At 38.7% G+C, this 27,416-nt stretch overlaps 1 protein-coding gene across 1 annotated transcript in view; it reads right to left on the reverse strand.

Moving 5' to 3' along the window:
* SESN1 (sestrin 1) overlaps positions 1 to 27,416 on the reverse strand; it is a 76,743-nt gene that overhangs the window by 17,615 nt on the left and 31,712 nt on the right. The window lies entirely within an intron of this gene.

Here is a 27,416-nt window from a genome sequence, read left to right on the forward strand (position 1 = left end):
CCTCTTTTGGTCTGGGATTTTACGTCATCAATTATTTTAAAAGAAACAAGTCCCTGAGCTGGCCCACGTGATTTTTACTTTTTTTTTTTTCTTTCACAACAATATAAGATCCATAAAGTTACATTCTGTTAGATTGTTTTCCTTGAAATAATTTGAAGTAAAATAAAACACGGTAGACCCCAAGAGGAGAACTTCTGTTGCAGTTTTCATGGGAGGAGGACCAGGGCAGCTCTGAACTCCTGAACATACTCACCTGGGGGAGGAAGGCTTCTGCCTATAATTCAGGCTGTGAGGTTTTGAGCCGTACCAAGTTATCTTAACAACCAAGCAGGGAAATTCCATGACACTGAACTTTAAACTTCTGTTAAAGGTAAAACTGAACGCTGCAAAATTGCTCACAGCCTGTTCCTGTTATCAAACCTTGCAGCTAAATGCAGAAAACACTGAGGACAGTGCTGTCAGGGAAACATGGCAACATGATGCAAGGCAGCAGTTCTGCACATCTCTTGATTCTTGAGCCTTAAAGGCTTCCTGTCGTCTCCACTTTTCAAATACCACCATGCCTCTCTCTAGGTCACGCAATTAACTCTGGAGAACCAAGGGATACTCTACTGCTGAAGGCTTAGCAGCAGTCATAAGGTTAAATTACCTAGAGATGCCCAAGTATCACAGCTCCATCCTTATTTGGGGCCTTGGCTTGAAGCTGGTAAGTTTCTCCAGAAGAAACAGTGTTCTTACTACTTACTTGCACTTTATAAAATTCTCAACAGAAGCATGGAGAAAGAATAATGCAATACTGGCAAGGAAGGTTGCATTTTGTGAGCTAATAAACTAATGAAGAACAGTGTTTAATTCCCACTGCTTACTTCCTTACTTCAGCCCAAGGTATAACAAAAAGGTGGCATGGGCTGCTCTTTCAACACAGGCAAAGAACTGGCTTGTGCTCAGAAAAACTGTTGAAAAGGAGAGTAATTACCTGAAAGCAAAAATGCAAGAAGATACCTCACCATAAAAAGTCTCCCTGGATGATAGATGAATGGTCATCCCCTTTCACGAATTTGTTAACACCCTTGGAAGAAGGGGTGAGGGAGGAAGGGCAGCACTCCCTCACTTCCAAAGTGTTTTTGTCCCACTGTGGGCATTTGTTCTGCCTGGGTATTTGTGAGGAAGCCTGTTTATATTAACAGTTGTTCCTGTACAAAGAACCTTGGCAGATACAGATTCTTTTCTGGCATCATCCAAGGGAAATTCTCTCTCCTTAAACAACCAACTCAACAACAGAAGGTAGGAAATTGTATCGTGTTCTTCACTTTCTCTATCAGGAGAGATGGAGACAATGACAGCATGTCAGAAAAACTGTGTACAAAGGGGAAGAGGAAGTTGCACAGCCACAGCAAACAAATAATAATGGACTTAAAAGCTCTCCCATATGGCCAGAGTACACAAGCCCTGCTCAGGCCCCAGGTATGCCTCTGCCTTAGCAGAATCCCATCACCCCAGCTTGCGGCAAGCCCTTTCTCCATCCCAGCCCTCACACAAGTATTTCCTAACTCCTCCAAACTAAAGAGCACAACAAACCTGAGCCACCTGCTCATCTATAAATCAGTACACAATTGCAGACTGAAATTATTCCTATTTGTGAGCTAGCATGATCACTTACATGAGCAATTTCATGAGAGAATATGGTTTGAGACTGGTACAGAGCTCGGGGTATTAATGAGTGCAAACCGCAGCACAGGTGGGGAACACGGGGACAGATCATGGTTTGGTTTGCATAACTGGAGCGTTCCCCTGGGGAAACACAACAGTGTGTTTGACCAAGTATTGATGCAAGTAAACAGAGATCTAGTGAAATGCTCCTATGGGAAAACACAGCAACAGATGTTTAACATGAAAATATCGATAGATACCAAGTTCCTTTCACCCAGAAAGAGTGCATGAGAGATACTCAAAGCAAACACCAGCTAAAGCACAGGAGCATACTCCTTCATAGCAAGCACTTCCATAAAAGTTGCTTGCATAAATGGCATTTAACATCTGTGCACTCCAAGTTATCAGAAATGCAATTTTTCCTTATTGCTACATTTAAAGGAAGTGTCCTGGGGAAGCTAAAAGGAGACCAACCAGCTACAGAGAGAAAATCCTGATCCTGCAAACAAAAATGTCTGCACTTCGCTGCTTTAAGTTGAAACAGTTCCCTTTCAGTCCAATAGGGCAACTTTTTGCATCAAGTTCAGCACAAACATATGACTCCAAAGAACTGGCAAACCTAAATCTTAATTTTTTTCAATAGAAAAGCTAGCCAGGCAGGAGCACTTGAAACGCCTGTTACTGCAATGCCCTGGACATCAAATTAGTATCTCAGAGGATGATCAAATGATCCTTTCCCAGGAACATTTACAAATAAAACCAGGTAATTCTTTGGGGCTCTGAGCTGATTTGTATTAGTTTTAGCTGCAACTAATATGGTGCCTCAATGAAGTCACCAGGTGTTTCAGTAACAACTAAGCAGTCCTATGCTGGCCACTGAACATTTTCCTGTGGATTCCTCTCGTTCCTTGCTGTCCACAGCCACTATCTTTTTCATAACAAATTTCATATGTGTCTATTAATCTCTTCTATCCTTTGATTATACATTTGTTATTTCTCAAACAACAAAAAATCTTTATCATGATAACAATATGGCACAGCAATCAAACCATTCATTACAGTGATGGAAGAATTTAAATTAAAAAGAACATATCATCATAGCATGCAAGTAAAAAAATGGCCAGTATGTCAAAGCATTCCTCTTGATTTAACCTTAATCTGATTGTCCATCTTCAAAAACTCATTCTATTATTAGAATTGGTACACAGTTCTAGGGAGGAGAATAAACTATATTCTTTGTACAATCTAAATTCTTGCTGTATGTGTCAAAAAGGATCAGCCCTTTAGGAATGTCACTACACCTGATACTTTTATAATAATAACAGAAACAAGTTGTTTATTAGAATGGAGGGCTGACAACCGGCCACATCAGGAGATAAGTTAAGACCAATATACAGAAGCTTTCCTTTTGTGGTCCTTAGGATTGTAAGGGTGGCTAAGACTGAACATTTTACCCTATTCATACATTACATTTATTGTCTTTTCTTCTAACCTTATCTGTCCTTCAAATGCTATTTTTCTATTTCTAGATCGTGCTTACATGCTGCTTTCTTAAAGGCCACATCTTCAGCTTTAATGGGCAAATGGCTTGCAAGTGATCATGCTGGTTTGTGAGTAATTACAAATCAGGTCATTCCTAGCCCACTGTATTTCCCACCAAAGACACCATCTTTTCTCTCAGAGCTGCCAGAGGCTGTGAGTCTCCTTTGTTTCACCTGAGCTGTTCTCACAATTGACTAACTTGAACTCACCAAGTTGCAAGAACTCCAGTGGCTTTATTTGTTCCCTCAACTATTTGGTTCATCACTTAGGACTCTTACTCCCCCCAAAGAGTCCTCATTCTGGTAATTTCTGCCTTTAAGATTTCTACAGCTCACCCCCCACCTCTAAGCCACAAGTTGCTTTGTTTTTAATGTCAGCATGGCTTGTCCAAATTTAACATTCTGTTCTGCAGTTATTAGGTAGCAGAAATACAAAGTTTAATTTAGGGAACTATAAGAAGTCTAGATCTTGAGATTATTCATGATTTGGTAAGGACACGAAAACAGAAGTATGGTTTCTAAGACTACTGCAAATAGGCACATTAAAGATGCATATCTAAAGCTTAGAAGATTGAAAGAGTGTCTTACCAGATTATCCTTCCCCTTTTTTGTGAGGGTATGCAGCTCCTCCTAGGCTGATAGAGAGCAGCTGAACTATAGAAGTTGTTTGGTTGGCTGGCTGTGGGTTCTGCTGCTGCTGTTCTGAGATGGCTCCAGACCCATGCACCACACAAGAATACTCTGGTTAACAAGTCCCTCCAGACCCAGCTGGACCAGTTCTGCCCGAGTTTTCATTTGCTCTATTTTGCTGGTTTGGAATCCCTGCTGAAGTTTAGATCTTGAGAATATCCAAATAACTATAAAGCTGTATTCCCCTTGCATTGTCTGTAATGATCTATCTTGACAGGAGGGTTGCAAGTTCCTCAATACTGAATCTCTCTCCTTATTTACCTAATATATGGAGCCAAGTACAATACTATAATATAGGATTTGTCAACTCCTTTAGAACATTATCTTGGCAAAAAGCTAAGTACAACAGTTAACAGCATCATCATAGAAAAGCAACCCACATAACTGATTTAATGACAGCCATTAAGAAAACAGATCATCCTCTAGGTACTACTCAACAACTGATTTTTATAAGCTAAGGAGATAATGCCAGATCTGTCATTTTCGTAACAGATCTGTTTCTTTTTGCTTCTGTACTCAGAGACAAACCCATTAAGACCTCTGCTTGAGGAGAATCATACAAAATACCGAGATGAATCATGTATTTCTTGTCATTTTTGTCAATTTTTATTGGTGTTTTGTTTAAATTCAGACAGCACTTTAGTCTTCATTCTTCCCATTTTCAGAAGATGACATGGCTAAGATTTTTGAAACAGGTAATTTTTTTGGCCTTTGCTTTCTAAAACAGAAGAACTGAGAAAAGCACTGCTTTCCTGCTGATACAAATCCTAAAAGATCTGGCCTGTCTCCTACTCAGGAATTGATACCATTTCCTACAGTGAGTCTTACTATGTTGCCACTTGCAGGAATATGCCACCTTTTCCTCTTACAGCGAGTTAAGAGGTCACTGACACTTGCTGGGGTAAAGCAGGGAGCAGAAGCCTCCCAGCCCATCAGGAGCCACCCCTGCCCTGTGACTAGTGCCAGCCAACATCCGCTCTGATGAGCCCCAGCAAACTGCAGTGCCCCTGCCAACACATGCTTCGAGGACACAGTACACGTGCCCCTGTTTAACACAGCACGACTTCTGCATCCTTCTAAATCCTGGATAACTTCAGAGGTTGGAGAGCTCCCTCAAGACCCCTGGGACAAACTGGCCTGGCACCAAGCTCCTGCAGGACTATCATCCTTCTACTGCCACTGCCACCTTGGCACTTTTCCACTGGCCACAAAGGCTTTGGGTCCCTGCAGGACAACTATAAAGTCACAGGAGATTTCTGCAACTGAGCTGCTCAGGATCTGAATAAACCTACATACTCTTCTGGACTTCGTAACACTGCTGTCTGCGATAGTGACATCTAAACCATGCAACTGTTAATACCTTCCCCCACCTACCTTCTCAAAAGCATATTTTTTAGGGCAACCAAGTTGAAACAGGCTTGAAACCAATTCTAGCACTTTCTGTTCAAATACTGTTAAGTATCTTTTTTTTTAAGTTAACCACAGTATTGGAACTTAGCCTTAAGTCCACTGTTTGTTACAATCATAATTTTAGATCAACCACCACTTGCTGTTGTGAGAGAGGAAAGGCCACCTACTACTGCCTACCTGCCTACTTTCTATACAGCATTTTAAACCCACAATAGATTCTGCCAAAGTCCTGGGAAAGGCCAGCACTGACTGTGTAGTCTCTCAGATTCACACATGCTGAAACCACACACAAAATTCATACAGCAGATGTGCTGTAGGAGACACAATGCTCTCAGATTTCCTTATCAGAATCAGCATCTTGTAATCAAGCTACCATTGAAGCCTGATCAATAGCAATTTTCAAATGGAAAGTAAGTAAAGTACAAGTAAGTAAATGAAAACGCACACATGCCGTACTAAACATACACAATTTTACTAAGATAGTATTAAAATAGGAGCTTATAAATCTGGATATGAAGCTCTAAGCATTCAAACGCCTTCTCATTTTGTCAGTAAAGCTACAAATCCATACCTGTCCCTCTGCTCCTCACCAGCGTGACAGTGGCCCTCTGGACACTCAGCAGGGATTCCAAACCAGCAAAATAGAACAAATGAAAACTCAGGCAGAACGGGACCACATTTTCACTACTGATGAAGATGCAACAATGATCACTGAAGCCTGTAAACTAAAATGCTAGCAAAAAACTCTGGTTCATTTGCTAACTTGCCCATATTACTCACAACAGCAGAGAGGATGATTTCTCTTTATCAAGGTGCGTTTGTCATCTTCCTGAGAAGTCCTCTTGAGAAAGACTGCCACAAAAATAATTCATTCTATTATTTCTGTAAATGTAAATTTCATACAAGTAACAAATTATAACTTAATGTGAAATGTGACTTGAAGGAAATTTACATGTCCCATCAAACTCCTCTGAAGCTAGTAGGGATGAGACTAAACCAAATTTGGATTGTAGCAAATAAGGGCCAGATGCCAACTCTTTAGAGCTGCAGCAAATAAGGAATTACTTGGCAAAGCATAGGTCTGGAGATATCAAGGATCACTGCACAATGCCTAAAACAAACAAGACTGAGATGAGTCCCAGAGAAATAATTTTGGTGAGCTTAGACCAGGGGTTCACCAGGAGAAACCAGAGTCAGGATCAGCATTAGGATTTGAACCACCAAAGACTGGCAAGGCAGAATTCAGGCTTTGGGCTACGGAAAGAGAGAACTCCTGAGCATCATCTCTCTAGATTTAAACAAGCCTAGTGGGAGTCATTTTGCTAAGGCAAGGTATTTGCATGTCCACAACCAGTAGCTGAAGTGTAGAACTTGTACTAACCAGGATTGAGAGAGGGAGGTTCAATTGTGGCAAATGAGAGGACTTCCTGTGTCCCCTCTTGTAACAACAAGAGGCTGATTCTTTGCTCTTAAAGAATAAATAAATAAAACCCTGTGTACTGCACTATTATCTATATTCTTCCTTCCACATGCAAGGGCCACATTTTCTTCAATGAATTCATTCTCGGGGCTATAGAATAATAATGCAGCATTACACACACAGGCAGGCACTTTCTTAATAGCTGTCCTGCACTAATTATTTTGTTGAAATACAATCAAGACATTGCTGGGAGGGAATGTTTTAAACTGGAGTCACTTGAGACTTCAGGTTGTTTCTGGCAACACATTGCCCTGGCTAAGGGAAATGGTCTTGTATAAGCAACCAAAATTAATCATCTGACCACGCCTAAGCTGACCTGAAGAGGAAAGAAAGATAACCCCCATATAAGCTTGTACACCAAGTAGGTTAGGAGTGGAGGACTTTGCCCTGTTTCACATGATACAGCAACTGGATAATTCTCCTAACAGAGGTTCAGAGGGAAGAAGAAATTAGCTAGGTGCAAGCTGGGGAGCTGGTTCCCAGGGAGAAACTCCATAAAAGAAATGACAGGACAGGGTTACGATGTTTCTGCATGGCAATGTGGGCACAGCCCAGATGGGCAGCATACATGATGTTAAATCAACAAATTTTGAAAAAACATGAAATGTAATTGCAGTGCATCCAGAACCATCTTAGTTCAGTGGGTACTGCCAGTGACGTCCCAGGTATCATTTGTGGAACAGGTCTGAACCTGCTCCAAGTACATCAGACACCTGTGCATATGCACGCAGTCGTCATTTTACAGACTGTAACCAGCTACCAGAAGCCCCAAATGACCAAATTCCTTTTTTCCCTTGTCTATGCAATCTTCCAGGAGGGGAGGAGATGGCAGGGGTGGAAGGGACAGGAATGTGTGCGGGTAATGGCAGCACTATTTATGAAGTCCTAAAAACAGACAAACTCTCTGCATGGGTACTCACTGATGAAAAAACCAACCCACAACTGCCTGCTCTGCCTCATAACAAGACAGACGTTCACATAAAACAAAACACACATTTAGATTTTTGGCTCAATATTCTTGTCTCTGAATTGTTGCTCTGCATATCAACAAACGATCCTTTGTTCTGAGAAAGCCTTACCAGCCACAAGTTTCCCAAGAGAGGGACACTACATCCTCAGGCACTGACAGGCCTGCCTGGTAATAAGTAACCAGCATGTATGGGATAGATGGCACAAATCCAGGTCTGAGTATAGAAGAATCACAAGAATACTGGCCAAGAGAGAGTTTAAGTTAAGAAGGTATCTGGATACAAGAATGGCAGAAAAGTACTGGAAACAGTTATCCTACAATCCTGCTATGCTGCCTTGCGTGCCAGCTTGTTGACATTTATGTGGCTATTAAAAAAAGAGAGAACAACCACAAAAAAGACACTATGCAAAACTTTTTTCTAAAAGTACAATGTTAAGGAACATTGGACACAGAGGTATCCAAGCTAGTCTTAAAGCAATCAGCCTCACATTGAAAGTTACTGGCTAACAATTCTCAGTCAACAGTAGCTAAAAACATTCAATTCCAAGCACCTAGAGCATGGGAAAGACTGGGGTCTATTTAAAAGTCAGGAATATCAAAAAGCTGCAGTAGAAACAGAAGTCTGAACTTGGCAAGTAAATGCCTTTTCCACTCCTTTTTAGACAAACTTCCTTGACGGAAGTTGACTATTTTAAAGGAATTGAATTTTATATTTGGGCATCCTATTAAATTCTTAACTGAGCTAGGTATGGTTAAAGCTTTTTATAAAATACAAGAATATAGTAACTTTTTTTCATGAAGTTTGTTGACAGACTAGAGCAACAGCACTTACATTATAGTTTTCAAACAGTAAAGTCTCTAAAAGCAAATGTATTTCGTGTTTTCTCTGTCAACTAGCAAAGTATCAACTAAATGGCATTTATCCTGCTGTTTTGGTCACCATCAGATTTGAAGGAATACAGCTGCATCCATTTTTCCCATATGTTTTATACCAGTGTCTCCCTAAATGTTTTCTTCCTCTCACCATACAAAACTTCCACCGAGAAGCTCCCCAACTGCATTTGACACTAATATGAATTTCCTCATCAGACTGTCTACAACCTTTAGCCCAGTTGTCTCAGGAGGCAAAGGGAGTAGGGCAGCTACTCAGAAAGTCTGGAACTAACAGAACATTGTGAAAGTAATGTGAAGGGAACTAAAGTCAACAAACTGGATATGAAGATTTTAAGTGAAGCGCCTGAAGAAACAGCACATTTCTAGTCTGGTAACAACATCAAACATTACATAAGTGTATTTGTACATCACCCTGGAAAGCCTACAGTTCTTGTGGTAGAAGGGCACTTGACCTCCACGGTTTGCTGCTTACAAAAAACAGTTTACATCAAACAGTGTCTTGGTTTAGATGCCCTTAAACCAATTTGAAAACTTATTAAAGCAGCATTGCAATTATGTGAAAAGTAGGTGGAGAAAGACCCAGAAAAAAAAGCTTCAAAGGTTTTCAATTAACTTCCAAGTGGCACTTCCAAGAATCGGCACGTCTGTTCCATACTGTGAATTAGTTTTCCAACTGTTTCCTTTGCCCAGTATTTTTCCAAACTGACTAGTACAGCCAAGCACAGCTAGGCAACTCAGAAGAGTGCACAGTGAAAGACATTTCAGCAGAACCCTGGGTTCATGACCTATTTTATGTAATGGAAATCTGCTTAAATATGATTCTAATGGAGATATAAGAACTCTTCACACTGAGATGATATCAACCTATGTGTGGCTCTCTTATGTGCCAGTAAGGCTTGTACACTAAGTTCTTCCAGAAGCCCCTTCAACAAATAGAGGCTCAAAATTCAGAACACAAAAGCCAGTTTACTGCTGCTTTACTGTTTTCAGTCTCTCCTGACCCTATTGCTTCCCAAACTAGCTCAGCTTTTCAATGACATGAGAACTAGAAGGAGCTAGAGCAATGTACTAAGGTTCCAGGACAATGCCCCACAACCAAAGCAGGCCCCCAGTATTCCTCTAAACATCCACCTGCAAAGACTTTCTTTCATGGTATGGAAGAAGCTCATCTCTGCTCTGCTATAGGTTGCTGCTGTTTAAAAAAAAATTCTAGCTCTGCAAGAGCTCATTATTACTTTGCTGATGTCTCTTTATCAAAGCTACCTGCAGATTGAAAATGTCTGGTCTGCCCCAGGAAAAACAAAGTCTAGGAGAATTTATCTAAATTTGAGCTTGTTGTTATGAAGCTGAAACTTGCACAAGTTCTATAAATACAGGCTTTGTCTCAGCTAGTATCACACCACAACTTCCTTCTGCCTTGGAAAAACTAGGAAGGTAGAGGTTGAAAACTCCCTGTACAAAGTACAAATGTAAAAGTAGAAGAAAACAGGCTGCACCCCTCCCCAGTGCCTGACACCTGGATCCACTGATCATTAAAAACAGGGGAGAAAGCAAAGCCAGAAAAGGCAGTTTCTGGAAATGAAGGATGGCAAACCAGAGGCTTAGGTGCAAAGAGCAAGAAAGAGCATCCAGGTCCAAGGACTACTAGGGAAAGGCATTCCTCTACTTGTCTGGCTTAGGGACAGCCCCACCCTAGTATGGGGACTCACCCAGGACAGCAGCCTCATAAATTGCTGCATAGTATATCAGCAACAAGTGGGAACCATGTCTCTCAGACTACAAGCAGCTTTTGGGAGTGAAATTTGGTGTGATTCAACTTCATTAAAGTTTCCAACAGTGGAAGTTTAAGACAGGGCAGGGACTTAATGGAAAACATGGATTTATCTGTGACCAAAATGCAACTAAATCCTTCCCAATGGCCTGAGAGCTTTGCTGTATAACCTGTTCAGATGGATTCAGTTTGTAGGATTGAAGTTTTATTATTAAGCACAGCTGCTAGCAAACAGAAACACACAAATCTGATGTGAAAATAAAATGGTAGCCTATCTATTCCTTCCACTGTGGCTACTGTATTTGTTTTTGCTCTTTGGACAAACACTCACCCAAACTTGGGAAAATTCCAGATGGTTACATCAGCAGTTCATACAGCAATAGTTACAGACAAAAACTAGTCTTCATATTACTCTATGGACTTTATTAGAATTTCCTTCTAAAATCTCCAGCATTAGAGACAACCTTGTATGTTATTAAATCTATAGCATCTGAAAAAGAAAATTGAGATGCTTTTACTTTTCATCTTCAGACCAAATTCAATAAATCAAAGTTCCACAGAGCATCTAATTATCACACAGATTTTCAGAGACATCAAATTATCATCGACTTTGCAATTAACACTACAGGCCAGTGACAAACGATGTAGGAGTACCTGTTAACACAATTTAACAAAACCAGTCAAGTCCCAAAGCAAAGAGGGATTCAAAGCCTTTCAGACTACAAGAAATAGTGGCCAGCTGGCAACACTAAGAGATTTAATGAATACAACAGCATTCAGCAGCAATTTGAAAACTGTCTGCTTGGGTAAGGCTGAGTTATTAACGAAATCTCCATTTATAAACAGTGTTGATGGGATTTAAACAGCCTGTGTAAGAAGGATTAAAAGTCAATTGAAAAGTCTGTACAGATAAGAAAGCAAAAAGAAACTGTGCCCTTGAATTCTGTACATAGTGATTAACCTTATCTTCATCTCCTGGCACACAGCAGGGGTAAAACAGGCTGCCTTATGCATAGCTGGTGAGGTGGGCTTTGCATTAGGGCTATTTAATGTTTGTACAGTGCTTTGAGCTCTACTGTCCCTTCACTCTCCCCCTCCCCATTTCTTCAAACTGTATACTAAAAGTCATCATTTACCATCCCACCAGTTACCTTTAACAGATACCAAAGAAACACATAAATTGCAAGAGTCTGTCCAGGCATGCTGTAATGATTAGGTTTTTCCTTTCTTTATGTAATTGATGATCTTGCTATTCTCTGTTAAGACTTTTATAACCGTACACCTTCAGTATAAACTAGTGTAAATATTGACAATGGAGATTGGCAAGTGGGGATTTCTGGGAGAAGAAGGAGGGAGATGAGAATTTGTTTCTAAGGGTTTTTTCCTCTTGCCTCCAGAATATCCTGTAAATCCTGCTTTACACAAAACTTAATATAGTTTTTAATTTATGTATCACTTCTTAGAATAAGACAACAGACAGGAACACAAACCTAGCTCTTTTCAGTCCTTAATCCCTCCCCTATCACGTTCTCATCCCATCCAAAATCCAGCCTATTCTGGTAACATAAGTTGCCTATTTCTGACGTGCCTTTTGTAAAACGGCCAAAGCCACAGAGCATTTAAGGTGAAAATGTACAATGCCACGTCTTGTCTTGGTTTCCCTTGCCTGTAACATAGCCTAACATTTGATTTGCTTCCTTTGGTCTTGTCCAGGATACAATAAGAGCTTTATGAAAAAGCTCTGTAAGAATCTGGGCCATTGATTTGAACAAGGACTATTTAGCCACAACACACAGCACCAAAGAGAGCTGCTCAACATGCCAGCTCTGGAAGCAGCATTGCCCCTTCAGCACAGGCTCTTAACAGGAGTGCAGTGCTCAGCAGCAAAGCTGGGCAGCTTCTGGGACCTGAGGTTATCTCCTAGCACAGTTCTTCACCTCTTTGTACAGGCCTGTCAGAGCTAGTACAGGTGTGTCCAACACTGCACCACAAAACATGATGTAAACATATTCCAATTACTTATCTGTGATATTTATCAGCCTATGTTTTTTCCAAGGCATTGCAGAAACCATTATGTAAACATAACCAGAATATTACTTGCAGAAGGGGACAGTTATTCCACTGGGAAGTAATATTTAAGAAACAAACAAACAAGCCACAGACACATGTGAGTACACTGCCTCCATGCAAATCTAGGGTGGAAATGAAGATCATCAATATACAATTGCCCTAGGGAGATTCAATGAGCTTATATTCAATGAGCTGTATTTGTATAAACCTGTATAAAAAATCCTGTAGGAAATACACTTTATTTAATAAGTATGGTTTTATACTTTAGAGTAAGAAGTATATTTTCATTCAAAATACATTTGTGACTATTCATTTTGCAGCAATGTTTTCATTGTCCAGTCCTTACTCTGGATGACATACCCAGGGAATCCTCATTGAGGAGATAGAAATAAACTCAGCAACACCAATTCCTCGTTAAATCTCATCACCCTTTTAGTTAGTTCCTACTGAAAAAAGGAGGGTTTCTTGGTACTTTCTTCTGTTTGGGCTGCAAAGTCAGCATAGGTAAGATAGCCAGGTTTCCCTATTTGTTAGGGTTCCTACCATCTTAATATGACACTAAAAAGGACTGGATTGCCATTCTGTAAGGGCTGTGAAAGATGAGGTGAACCTTAAAAACTTAAAAACCACCTTGCATCTGAACGTAGTCAGGCAGCTGCCTCATTGAAACATCAAGAGTATCAGTCACAGGTCCCCTGCCTCAATGCATGTACCTAAGAGGATTATGATCTAAAAATGTGCAATTTGGCTCCTTCACTGTAACCTCACGATGTTATTTGGGCATTTATGAATAGCCAGATCTCCATGCAGCTGAGCTGCATGGCACGTACCAATCACACTGCCAAGCAAGTGACCTCACCTAGGCAGCTTGTGTAAACATGGCACAGCCACAGAAATATGACAAGCCTCTGAGCATGCTTAAGGTTATTCCATGAAGACTGTTTACTGTGTTGCCTGGAAACACATAAATAGGGCTTTTGGGGGCTCCCCCCCAATTTTTTATGAAGAAAATTTAGACCAAGAATTCCTTCAAAGAAGGGGCTTGCTATTGTGGTAATTTAGCATACCATATTCTGAAGATCAACTTTTCTAAATGGCATTTCCAAACCCAGCAATCTTCTTTTCTGAACACCTATTTCCACTAGAAAGTATTCTGCTCTTACAGCCAAGAACTGAGGGCACTTCCAGTGGCCTGTCTGAACAAATGCACACTGCTGGAATTAAGACCACTTCTCCCCATAAATGCATTTTGGAAAAGTACTTTTCAAAGCTTCCTGGACATGACAGTGAAGCTAAATTTAAATTCTGAAAGATAAAAACGTCCAAACCCTTTGAAAGAAGCTGTAAATATCTGTTACCTTCTACCTTAAATCAATAGATATTACTTACTTATTGGCAAACTGGTAGAAAAATTAAGTCTTTGGTTATTCACAAGGTCTACCATTTAAAACCAAGAATGGGTAGATTCAACTGTCTTATGGTCTCACAGAGAAAGAGCTAAACCCCAGTTCTGTCCAGATTAGAAGAGGGTAAATCCTATTTATCAGCATTTAATCTCCCCTATACTACATCTTCCATTATTAATACTTAAAAACAGAACTCTATTTCACGTGGAGCAGTGTTATAGAACAGAAATTCCAGAGTAAATATGAATATCATTCTATATGAAATTTCTGGTTTGCAAAATATTTATCAAATAATCCTGTAAGAAAATAAAGTTTATTTTTAAATAACATATTTCATTATATCAACTAAACCTGGTGGAAAACTACAGGGGGCAAGACCTACTTCAGATCAGGCTTAGAAGCTTATCTACTTTTATCAATTGTATGAGCTCATCTAAGAAAAGCAAGCACCTCTCCCAACAAGTCTGATTTGCTGTTACAACAGCTACAACACTATTTTTATTCAAAAAGGAAAGAACAAGTTTATAACACTTGCTAAATGTTTTTAATTGGGTTTTTTCCTCCCCATCTAAACAGCAAGTAATTATTTTCTTAAAGGCTCCACTGCTACAAATACCAGGAGAAGAAATAGTGGTCAGACAGCTTATTTTAGAGATATATACTCTGCATTATGTGGGATTTCAAAGAAAAATTGTATGATAGAGAGGTTTAGCCTCTCTCTCTAGCTTTGATGTTTTTTCATGCAACTTTGTAAAATGAGCAGCTATTTATTTTCAATATATAGTATCGAACACGCCTGGCTTACCTGATGGGTGCAAAAACTAATGGACAAGTGGCAGAAAAGTATTACATATTCTTCAATGTTTTAATCTTAATGACCACTAAGAGAAATACACCTGAAAGAAATTTGTACAGCATACCATGCAAAATACTTAGGAAACAGTCACAAGGAAATTACAAAATTATCCCAGCTGTAGAAAAAGGACAGATGGGACCCCTGAAAGCCTACTCAAGACCAACCTCCTGTTTCAGCAGAATCAACTACAGCTTTGTCATCCTGACAGATGTTTGCCTAACCTGTTTGAAGGCTTCTAGTGACAGAAGTTCTTGAGTAAAGGAGTGCTCAAGTAACCTTATTAAGATCTGTATTTTACCTGGTACCATTATCTGAATTAATTTGTGAACATAGAATGACTCACCAGTGTTATATATAAAAAAAAAGTCTTCTCTAACTGCTGAATAATTTAACACACCACCAGTTCTCAAAGACCATATTGCTAAGAAAAACTTTTATTATGTTCTTGCAGTGACTCAGCTGCTCCTTGTATTTTTGCTTTAGATATAAAGCAAAACAAACTCAAGCCTAGAAGCAAACAGCATCAAATACAGTGCATGACAGAGCAGAGCTGACAGCAGGTATTTCAACTTAAGTGTGGCTCAAGGCATTGTTGTTCTTCGTTGTTCTCAATTCTTTTATGGCTACAGTCGATTTGTGACTGAGAAACAGAGGGACAAAGATAAAGAATAGGGTGATTCAAAAATTCTAAAGAATTGTTTTGTGATAAACTTCAGAGCAGGGAAATGAAGCTCCTAGGAAGTGCAGTAGTACACAATCTTACTGCACCTTAGAACAATGCTTTGCAGAGGATGGGGGATTAAGAGAGGTCTATTCCTACTCTATGATAAAATCAGTTGCAGTACACCATTGGCAAGGGTGGTTCAAAAGCCTTAGATACCATCTCTATTCAACCCCACTTTTGCACCAGCTCTTGCTAATTTTTGAGAATTTCTTGTTCTTCTCCAGCAGCCCCACTATTAATTATTCTATCAGGGAGAGGTTACCTCTTCAGAGACACGTGAGTAATGACCTTGGACAGCAAGTTTCTTACTTCATCTTTGCCTCAGAAGATGGGGACAAAACCTTCTACTTGTTCTGTGCAACCTTTGTTACTGAAGAAAACAAGTAGTGGCTAATGTACTGCTGTCTTCTCCAGGCTAAACAAGCCAAATGATCTCAGCTCTCGTAAGGCTTCCCCTCCAGACCCTTCACCCTCCTAATGGCCCTCCTTCGGATGCTCTCTTATAGCTTTATATCCTTCTTGTATTGTGGTGCCCAAAACTGCACACAGGACTCGAGGCGAGGCCACACCAGCACCAAGTAAAGCAGGAAAATCTCCTCCCTTGCCTGGTTGGCCCAGTGAGAGATCCCTCTCTGTGCTTCCTTAGCAGTGCCTTAAGTTCAAAAGGAACTTTCTGCCTGTGCTCTCCTCTATTGTTTCTTTCAGTGGCAATTTACTACAATTATATCCCTATTCCCTGATCACACGAACTCTGCCAACAGAAAGCAATCCTATCCTACATCCTGGAAGGCCCATGTATTTTTTCCCTCACACAACAGATGTCATGACATCAAAGAACAGAGATGATTATCAGCAAGCCTCTCAAGGCACACACAAAGGGAAACAAAACCACACAGCTGTTTAATAAAAGTCTTGTTGAGGACCCTCGGTATACTTACAAAAATTCACACCAAAGCAGAATCAATCAGTCTCCACACAAGACTTCTCCCAAGTGCATGATGGTCAGATTTCAAAAAACTAGTCATATTTGATAAAAGGAAGGAATGCATGGAAACTCTTTTCAAGTTTTCATGGGTAGAGGTGAAACAAAAGTATGGAAGTCCAGACCACAGCCACGTTAAGATGTAGGTGATGGATGGATAACAGTAGGTTTTTGCAGGAGTTTTACAGAGTCAATGGAAAGGATATTTCTAATGCTCCTATAAAGGAAATTCATGGTAGAAGAGAAAAGGGCTAAAGGACACTTTAAATTACGCAACAACAAAAATCAAACTTACAGGACAAAAAGGAGTAAACAATGCTGAGTGCAGCTCTGAGAGACAGTGGTGTAGCTGGTATGAGCACCCTTCTCTCCACTGGAGCCTTGGACTACCCTAATTTGTGAACATTTACACGTGTGTATACAATGGCACAGTAAGACGGAAAGAAGATGGCTGGAAAACTGTCGGTCTCTTAACATCCAATGTCCCTTTCCTTTTATCGTACATGTAACCTAGGACTCCCTGTCTCCTTTCAAGAACTCCTTAAATAAAAACATTTTGCCTGTAGTCATGCACACAAGCCCTATTTCCACCTCTATTTGTCAATCAGTGCTAGATTTTCTTCTCTGTTAAACTAGCGTCTTATTCACCATTATGGCTCAGTTTGAGGCAATGATCGGGCACTTCAGTCTATATGGAATAATTTCCTATGAAAAGACCTAGAAAGACACTTTTTCCTACTTTAAAACTTACAATCTCATTGGAGAGCAGCTAAAAGAAAACATCATGATAGAGCAGTTACCACAGTGGAAACAGTCAATGACTACTATGTCTGGGAACTGTCACTACATAATAACAATATATTAATACCTAAGGAAAAAGACTAAGACCCACTGTTTGTTGAATTATAATACAAATTAGTATAGCAATCCATGAAGGAAAAAGAGCCTACATACGTGATCAAATTCAATGTGAAATCCCTATCTACAGATATCTGATACTTATTATTTATTGTCATCTTTAAATACATTGATCTTATTTATTCAACTGCTGTACTTATCTGAAACTGAAAGCTTACCATCAAGAGAAGTAATTCTTTTCCTACAGTTTATGTCGCAAAGAATTCTCTTCTGCTTAAAAATGTAGTTGGGTTCCATCAGTATTATTTCTTTGCCCTTGCACTATATCAGAATGATTCTATAGGAAATATACTTAGTCCATAAACAAAGGTTTTTTAAAACAAGTTTTCTACAGCTGTACAGCTGAGCTTGCAAATTCATCCAGGTCCAAAAGTACAAAGTGCACCTCTACAGACCGTCAGTGCAAGAAGGTGTCTGAACACAAGCCAGCTTCAGTGCAGAAACCATGTAACTGTGATACTGTTTTCACCATTTCAGAGCTAATGAACTCTGCCTCTTAAAGTGAGAAACAGGTCTAATACTTCCTGGAAGACATTCAACTGTAATGAAGGATGAAGGTCAAGTTATACCCCAGACGCATACTGTAATTTCACTCTGTTCACGTCATTAACAACCATACAAAACTAGAAATGTTATCAGATTTCAAGCAGCTAAAATGGCTTTGCTGATGCTGCTCAATCCTGATGATTCCTTCTTACTCTATTGGAGAGTTCATTGACTTAACAGGATTCAAAAGCAGTGAGCATTCCTGCAGATATGCTCAGCAGATAGCTGTATTGTGAGAGGAGACAAGATCTGCTGAGAAAGCAGTCTTTCCATGGCCTTAGCTATATGCAGTATTTGTAGTTAAACTGCTACTGATTATTTAAAATGGGTTTGGTTAAAGTGCCACAAGCTATGTCCATACCTTTTTAAACACTGTTTACAAATGGCTTAAACAAGAAAATGAAAATGAAAATGAAGCTTTTATAACCCAGTGTACATTTATTTACATTAGGACTCAAACCAGCTTACATTTTACTGATGGTTATGCATGGAACAGCATTTGCAAAACAGACTACTGACTAAACTATGCAAACATTGTTCTTGCAGTACTGTCAAGTCAGCTTGGGAACAGCTACTGGTGTGGTTTCCTTGTGAAAGTATAAGCACTTTATGATCTGATAAGAGATACTGTAGGAGTATATTATAATAAAGACAGAATTTCAGTTCCAATTATTCATCCTCATAAATTCACTAGGGTAACAAAAAAGCCCCGTGTGACACAGGTGCAAGTAATTCTGGGCTTTAAACATGAAAACTACAGGTTTGAAGCTTAAGTAGTTGCACTTGATGCTGCCTATCAATACTGGATGAGCCAAACAAGATTTCAAACTGTGTCCCCTTTTCAGCTTCAGAAAAGAAATTTATGAAAAACTTAGCTTCCAAAATAGCAAATTTAAATACACATAATCCAAATATCTGCGTGTTGTTTACTTGTAATTCAAAATTAGTATACAGTTCTCTGTAACTGGTCTCCAAAGATTGTACTGGATTATTGATGTCAATTTATCATCGAAATGCTAATTTCAAACAATGAGTATAAATGAGTTTCTTTTCTGTTCTCTCACAAGAATCACTCACTCAGCCATTACGTGGACATCCAAAAAGTCTACATATTGAAGAAACAGCCTCGTTTATTTCTCAAATATGGTAATACACCTTCTAAACCAGAATTTTTACCTGAACTGTAGTAACATGGTTTCAGAGAGATGCATAATCAGAGCATGAAGAGGAAATGGCTTTCTCTGCTTCAGGTATCTTCAGGTTCAATCAGGAAGTTCTCGACCTGACAAATCATAAACCTCAAAACCAAAGAAACCTGCTTGTTGTATAGCCTGTGCGGTAAGAGCTCAAACTAGTAAATTTTGGTATCCTCTGTAATTAACCTTTGGATATACCTCCTATGATAGATACTTATCTAATAAGAATACTTTAATGCATATACTTTTTCAAAACATCAGTTGGAGACAACCAATTCAAAACAACCAATGGAGACATTACTTATATTATTGCAAAAACATATGCTTCATTGCTCTATGAGTCTAGCACCAAAGTTTAAACAGATCTGCACTAGTCTTTAAAGTAGTAGCCAAGAAATCCCGTGTGATGTGCTGCTCTTTCCCCTTCCAAAAAAAAAAGAAATAGGAGAGGTAAAGGAAGTTTTATTTTAAAAGCTTAGAAATTCACGTATGTTCACCTGAGACTCTAGAGAACCAGCACAGCTACATGGCAATTTTCAGCAAGTTCAGCTCTGGCCATAAATTACAGTGGATACAGCTCAGCTGGCATGACTCATTCCTTTCGCAACTGTGCTTTAACATCTAAAAGGCCCTGCTCATCAGCCTATTTCCAGGAATATCATCTTTTTTGCACACCTGCCTAATGGATCACAAGTGGAATTCCAGGCTTTTGTTTCTGATGAGGGAAGCCCCAGCTGTAGCTCAGGTCCTGCCTCCCAAGACCAGATGTGCCCAGCTGTGACAAATGCATGCAAGTACAAGCGTCCCTGGTTTACGTGTCAGCCTTGCTGACAAGGCACTTTCCTCCAGACTCTTTGGTCCTCTGGTCCAGTCTTAGGCCACACAACTTCACTGCTGGAGAATAACACTCATCTGGGCAAGCAAAAGGAGACAATTACAGCAAAGATTGGCTATAAAAAGATTTAATTCTGGATGAGAAGGGGACTTACAGAAAACGAGTAAGGAAAGAACCACTGTTACACTTCACTCATCTTCTTTTAAGAAAAGATATGTTCTTTTTTACTTAATAAATAGAAATACATGACAAAGATTAGAGGCAAAATATGGAGTGATATCTCAAAAAGTTAAATATATTTACAGTTTTATTCATAGTTTAAATTAACGTGATGCAATCATACCTTTATAACTTTTATACTCGCTTTGAATGTTTCTCTTTTCATTTTCTACTTAATCAGACAAAAATTGTAAAATTCTATTACCAAAAAAATGAAATTGATTTTTAAAATCCAAAGATTCACCTTTTTAAATGTGCCTGCATACCTGCATAAACAAAAATATCTAAATCATTAATTATCTTGAAAGATTTCTATAATTCATCTGATTGTAAAATTACTTTGGCAAAAATTTCACAGCTATTTGATAAAATATAGGTACTTAAACGCTAGTCATAAATTGAGAAGACTTTCTTTCATAAAAATGTCTAAAATGCTTGTATTTCAGGAATCTGTTTTTGAAGTGTTGATGTTAACCACAATGAAATTCGTGAGCATGTGTGAACAACCCTGACAAGGAAACAGGACCTGGCTACAAAAGCCATGGCTGACTTCCTGCTGTTTCATTAGATCTAAATAATAAGTCAAGGCAAATAAAAAAAGTGTGCACATTTCTGCTTCTCCAGGAAAACATTAGTACAACCCATCTAACATCCAGTTAAAGAGTTCAAGTATCAAGGTTAAGGTAATCTGATATTATCTTAGAAATTCTTGTCTGGATCTTCTGTCCATATTCCACTTAGAAATAACATTATCCTTCCTTGCTTATTGTATTTTGTCTATACTCTTAATGGTCAAAAATAACTTTAATTATTTGGTACAGCTTCTATTTCCACTAGCATATGCAATTAAGACCTGATAGTATGTTGTAACACAGGCAAACAAGGTCATATGGCTATATCATGGAACACAGACTTACTTTCTTACTGAAAGAAAAAAAATTGTTAAAACTTCAGAATTTCAACATCTATTAAAACAAAAAATTTTGAAATTCTGGGATAATAAGTGAATGGCAAACAACAAAAAGGCAACATAACTCATGAAAAACCATCTGAATTTCCTTTTTTAATCCTCAAAGATCAACATCAACACAGAAGACAGAAAGTCAGTCTAGAGAAAAGTAAAGAAACTTAGCCAATTAAAAAATTACTTACATTTCACCTTAAATATATACAGAATTGACTGAAATGGCTAGTGTTGTTTTCAAGATTTTATGGAGGATGGGCAAAGTACCAAAAACTAGAGAAACAAGAAATAATGCTTTCATTTAAAGAAGAAAACAAAAAAGGAACCAGTTCAGCCAGCTGAATTTCAATTCCTAAAAAAAAAAGAGAAAAAAAAAATTGGCAATGCAGTTTGTAAGTGCCTAGACAATAAATGCAATGGAGTGAAAGGCAAAATTCAGTTTGACGTGAATGTTGAGGACAGATCCTAAAAACTTTCTAGTTGCCTTCCCCAACAGACAATAGGTTTGAACAAGGGAAGGCACATGCTGCTGGTAGTCTTTAAAACAGTCAGATAAACTTCTCACGCACAGCCTAGATATAATAACTGTTTCTTCCCTGGGGCATCTCAACAGACCTAACAGCTCTCTTCAGCACCTTCCCTACCTTCCCTATTCTGTGGTTCTGTGAAAACACATTTTAATTTAGCTATCCAACACGTAAGGACAAAGGAAATAATCAACATGCACACTTAAGAAAGTAATTTGGAAAGCACTGTCTCCAGAAAGGACATGGGGAACTGCAGCTTGGGCTCCACTGTGTATTTTTTACTGTGGTTCAGCTGCCTAGAAGGCTAACTTGAGCTAAAATACATAAAAGTAGAAATATCAGGTAAAACAAACAACCTCCTTTCCTGCATACACTATGCCAATCTGATTGTTTAAGAATATGGTGACTTTCCCAGTGTCAGAATTTACTTGACAATACTGGAAGGATTTTTAAGGCCACTGTTGATTTGTTAAAGAAAAGGAGCCTCTCGGTACACACCTTAAAATCCTCACTATAGGGAAATTAATGAAAGTTGAGAGATGACTTGATATTTTTGCATATACACATATATATTTATATATATACACACACCTTTAAGACTCTATAAGATGTCTAAGAAGAAAAAAAAAGATTGGGGAAAAAAATTAAGATTTTTTCAGATTTATAAATTAACTCACAGAAAACTGCAATGAATAGAAATAGACATTACACAAATGTGTCTTGCAGAGGTATAACTTCCTAGCAACAAGAAAATTACTCTCTGAAAGCTCTTACTACAGGAAATGGACATAACTGCTTCAATTTTTAAGTAACTTTAGATACCTTTCAGAAACATAACTTATAGTCAACTTCTGGGAGAGAAACAAAACTCTCTGACCTACATACACAAGATTGAATCAGATGACCACAATTCTCTAACCTGGCCTAGAAGTCTGAACACTTCTTTCTCTCAGCTTCTCTGAGATGCTTCCTAGTCTGTGCATTTTGCAGCAGAAGGGACTGAATACAAAAGTGACCTGATGCAAAGACAGACAGAAAGAGGTACGTCAAAGGCAACAGCCATATAAAAGTAACTCCTTAAATTCCACAAAGTAAGAAAGCAAGTGGAGAACTCAAAGAGCCCTAGGGAAAGGAAAGATGCAAGGAGAAAAATCAACATATTAGAAGGAAGATAACTGCTATCCGTCAGAGAAGAAATGGTGAGTTGCCTCTTGAAAAGGCTCTGGGCTTAAAACACCTGCAGAGAGAAGTAAAACCCATTTGCTCCCATAGCCTGGGCTGTCTGACACGTTTCAAGTTAATAGCACCTCAGGTTTTCTGCTGTCCCTCCATAGACTCAGACTTGCCTGACAAAGCAGTTCCAAAGTCAGGGACATTACAAAAAGCAAGCATGCATTTTACTGTTATTGCTGTACTGATTAATCCATGTCTAAACCTACCCCGTACATTACATACAGTCTTTGTTTACACTTTTATTACTGTACAAGTTGTTCCAAAGGAACCTTTCCCTTCCCTATAGTAACAACCAGGAAAAGAAATTTCCAATAATAGATTATGTTTCCAAGTGTGGTTATTATCATAACAATTTAACCTCCAGTCCATCCTAACAGCCATTGCTGGAACAAATTCTCCCTTTGGCCGGCAATGCATCAAGTCATACTCCAAAATACTGTCAAGGCTGCCACTGGATGCTCAGCAGAAGACTTCAGCAATGTAACTAATTCATGCTATCTGTCTGCTAAAGAAAATTTAACATTGCCAGTTCAGGCAGGATCTTTTCTGGGACAGCCAAAAAATGTATTTGACATGCTTGTAACTTACAACTCCCAGGCTTAAGGTCTCAATATTTCTGTCACAATGGTGTCCCAAATAAGCAGTAACAATGAAATTTTGAATATCAGAGTAATTTATAAAGTGGTTAGAAAACAGAACTTAATTAAATGTAACTATTCTTTTTTAAATTAAGACATTAATGTAGAAAGGATTCTTAAAAATTTAATAATGAGAAAGGTTTATTATGCTACCAACACATAAAGGATTCCAGAGGAGCCAAGACATTTACTCATGACAGAGCAGGAGAACCGTAAGACATTTTTTGGAAGACATGTCAGAATAAGTTAAGTTTAAAGGAATACAGAATACACTTATACTCTATATTCTTGAATCACTAGATTAGATAAATAAATGTTAAACATTTCCTAGGACTTTCAGATCATTATGAATCTGAAGTGGTTCGTTATGAATGAATGGTTGACTGAATAGTATGTCCAGGCACCTATGGAACAGAGGGTGACATGGAAAGGTGCCCTTTAAAAATCAGTCGTAGAGCAGCTCAGTCCTGAAGTCCCTTTTCTGCCTGAATGAAATTTTGACTTCCAGGGACAGAAAGACAAAACCTTGTTCTATATGATATGGAAACAACAGAACATGGAAGAATTGAGATATGGGAAGAAATATACATGTATCAGGTATATGCAGGGAAGAAGTAATTATAATATAGCATTCATTACAGACCTGAATAATGAAGAGCAGGAAAACATCATCAGCAAAGCATACAAGAAAAGGGCAGGCTGATTATGTTAAAGCTCTTCTGGAGCTGAGCCATCTTACAAACACGGGAACATTCTGAGAGATAAAATGCTCCACAAAGTGTACTGAGATAAAGTGTTTGTTTAGGAGATGGGGGATTTTTTTTTTCAGTATTGCAAGGTAGGTTTGGCTTCTCTTTGCAATGTTGGCTACTTTATAGCTGCTTAAACATCTGGCCAGTTAATACTACGATCTTCTAAAACTGCTAAGATTATCAAAACATCTAAAAATCTGATTTTAAATGTTCGTAACACTGGAATTAAACTTCATCTGTCTTATAAACAGTACTTCCTATACAGAAGTACAATGCAGTATCACTAAAGCAAAAGCCTAAATGACAGTAGAGCCCAGTACATTACAACAGAAGCATTCTCTATTTTGGAAAACTGCATTTAATGTAGATATTTAACATTAGTTCGTATATATTGAGCTCCAGTTAAATGTTGTAAACGTTTTTGTTTAAGTCAGAAATTAAATCTGAAATTCTTTCTTATTTATTACCTAAGGGACACATTAGCAGCAGTACCTCCATACTGAATTAAAGGAAAGTATCTGTCAGCTGAACAAGCTGTTTCGGTCAATACTTAATTTCCACATGAAGGCTAAGAACATGTGCACCTACCTAGGAAAAACAGCCCTAACAGGATATAGGTTTATTTTTTACCAACAGTGTATAATTGTTTCTTAATCAAACTACCTTAACCAGCCAGTGGAAAAATTTGTGGGAGATTATATACTCAGACCCCCAGAATCAGGTTTGAATTTTCTACTTAACATCAAGTTCATGTTGTGATGCTGTTATTCTAAGAAGCAAACTAACATTTACATCTTTTTTCCATGCCCTGAATCCATGGGCAAAGAAACAGTACTAATAGGCTTGTATTTTAGTTGCTGGTACAAAACTATTCAGTCAACCATTTATTGATTCATAAGGCTCTGGAAGTCCTAGGAAATGTTTAACATTTATTTTCATGATTTCCATATGTAAATCAGATATTAGAATAGGCCTTAATTACAAATTAAATTCCCCTTCCTCCTCCCATGATGAAGAGATATAGTACAGAGCTTTCACTGTAGGATAAAGTTGATGAAAATTATTAAAAGAGAACTTGCTGTACAGTTGCTCAGAACCATACTGTTGCTTTCTGCAGTTTCAGCATTTCCAGAACTTGGAGGAAAGCATAAATAGACTACAACAATGAAACAGAGCTCCACCAGAGATCTGAGACAATGTGTGCAAACACAGGAACTTCCCTTTTTCAACTCCTGGTAGTCCCTGATTCACAGAATATCCTATATCATAAAGTTTATATTATATAAGTTGGACATAGGAAAGTGGTAAATTTGTCCTTGACTGAAATTTGAGTTTATATTCTCAGAATTTAATTGGACAGTGACTGTGGTGAGGGTTGCATTTCTATGCAGTTGAAGAGAATGTCAACACTCGGGGGAAGAATTCAGGTTGCATGAATGATTTTGAACACAAACAGCACCTGCATAAACTCCCACTAAGTTTCAAGCCTGCACACTTTGGCACTGTGGCATAATGCTGCTGGTGGTGGTGCCTTAGGGTACAGGGATAATTTTACTCACAAGAAGAAGTTTCTTTACACTTAGCAGACTGTTAGAGTCCAGAAATTCCAGTGAACACCAACAATTATATCCATGGTCCAACTGTAATATTTTTCCCCCACTGCAACTCCAAGGAAAGGGAAAATCTACCACATCTACATGACTAGACTGCAGATTTGACAACAGAGCCCAGTTTTACCCTTACACCTCCACTCTCACTACTGATTTGACAGCTCTCTTCAACTCCTAAGCAATGCCTGCAACCGCTGCCAGGTTTTCAGAGGCTCATAACTACACAAACGCAAATCCTTCTATTTAAAACTTATAGGCTTGACAAATCTGAGTGGTAGCCATGGGGGAAAAGAAAATGCCTCTTGTGTAGTTCAAGTGCTTCTGTCAAATATCAAAAGACCTGCTGCAAAAAAATGGATAGACTCTCTCAAAGAAAAGGTCATAACAACTCTTTCCAAGGAAAAGTCAGGGCATATCTATGCAGGTTTTGCACATGGTAATGTCTCAGTAATTCAAACCAATACTAGTTTAAAAAGATATATGGGTAGGGTGTAGCTATAAAACTCTCAAATGAAGTAATACTGATGACAAACAAAAGCACTTCTATTGCTACAGTTTATAGCTGTGGATAAAATGGAGAATAGTTTGTAGTGTGGAAATTTTAGACTGATAGAAATATTTCTGAGCAGTAGCACTATGAAACAGAAAAAAAAAAGCTTTGAAGGTGCAATACTGAAACTCATCTTGATGAAGGGTGATTTCCATAATCTATTTGATCGATAAACCAACAAACCAAAACTATTGACCCATGCACTTCTTCCTCCCAAATCAAACCATATTCAGCATCTAATCCAGCTCTGATTTAGTGCCACAAACATTAGATTAGTTATTCTTAAGTACATTTACTTTGTGGCATTTCATTCTTTTCCTTCGGTTGTTCAATACAGAGAGGTTATAGACACCTATCTGCAAAAGTAAAGACAGAGAGGAGGGAGTTTAAGCTACAATATCTGGGGCTATTACAATGATTGAAAAGACTGTTTATATATTTTTGCCTTAGTTTCCACTTGAAGCAGGATGGTGTAACTCAGTCCAATCCCTCTGTGTGGAAGGCAATTATTTATCAGCTTCCTTTTGGCAAAGAATTCTTTCACCTCTTATTTTAAAGCACTGAGGGTACCAAGGTGTTTCCTGCTCAGCCATTTATCACAGCAGGCTTATAATTTATTTTAACAAGAAACACAAGATAAAAAGAATATCACAGAAAGCGATGCCCCACGGTAAAGGGAAGGTAATTCTAACAGCCACCAAGACAGGGTTCCAACGCTGAATACTCTCCTGCCAAAGCAAGCACTGTTAATGCATGTTTAGTCAGAGCATTGTACAGACTGCTGATGTATTCAGGAATTACTGCCCCCTGCTCATTCCCCCCAGTTAGACTGCCCACAGTATTACGAACAACTGACATATAACACCAGCTGTATATGCACACAAACCCACACATATGCACACATGTACACTCTGCACCATGCTACTAAAATGCCAGGTTTCTTCTGTCAGGTCTCACCTTCTCAAAGGTGTGCACATGCTGTTG

The sequence above is a fragment of the Corvus moneduloides genome, chromosome 3 (assembly GCF_009650955.1).
Source record: "Corvus moneduloides isolate bCorMon1 chromosome 3, bCorMon1.pri, whole genome shotgun sequence".
NCBI classification, from domain to species: Eukaryota; Metazoa; Chordata; class Aves; order Passeriformes; family Corvidae; genus Corvus; species Corvus moneduloides.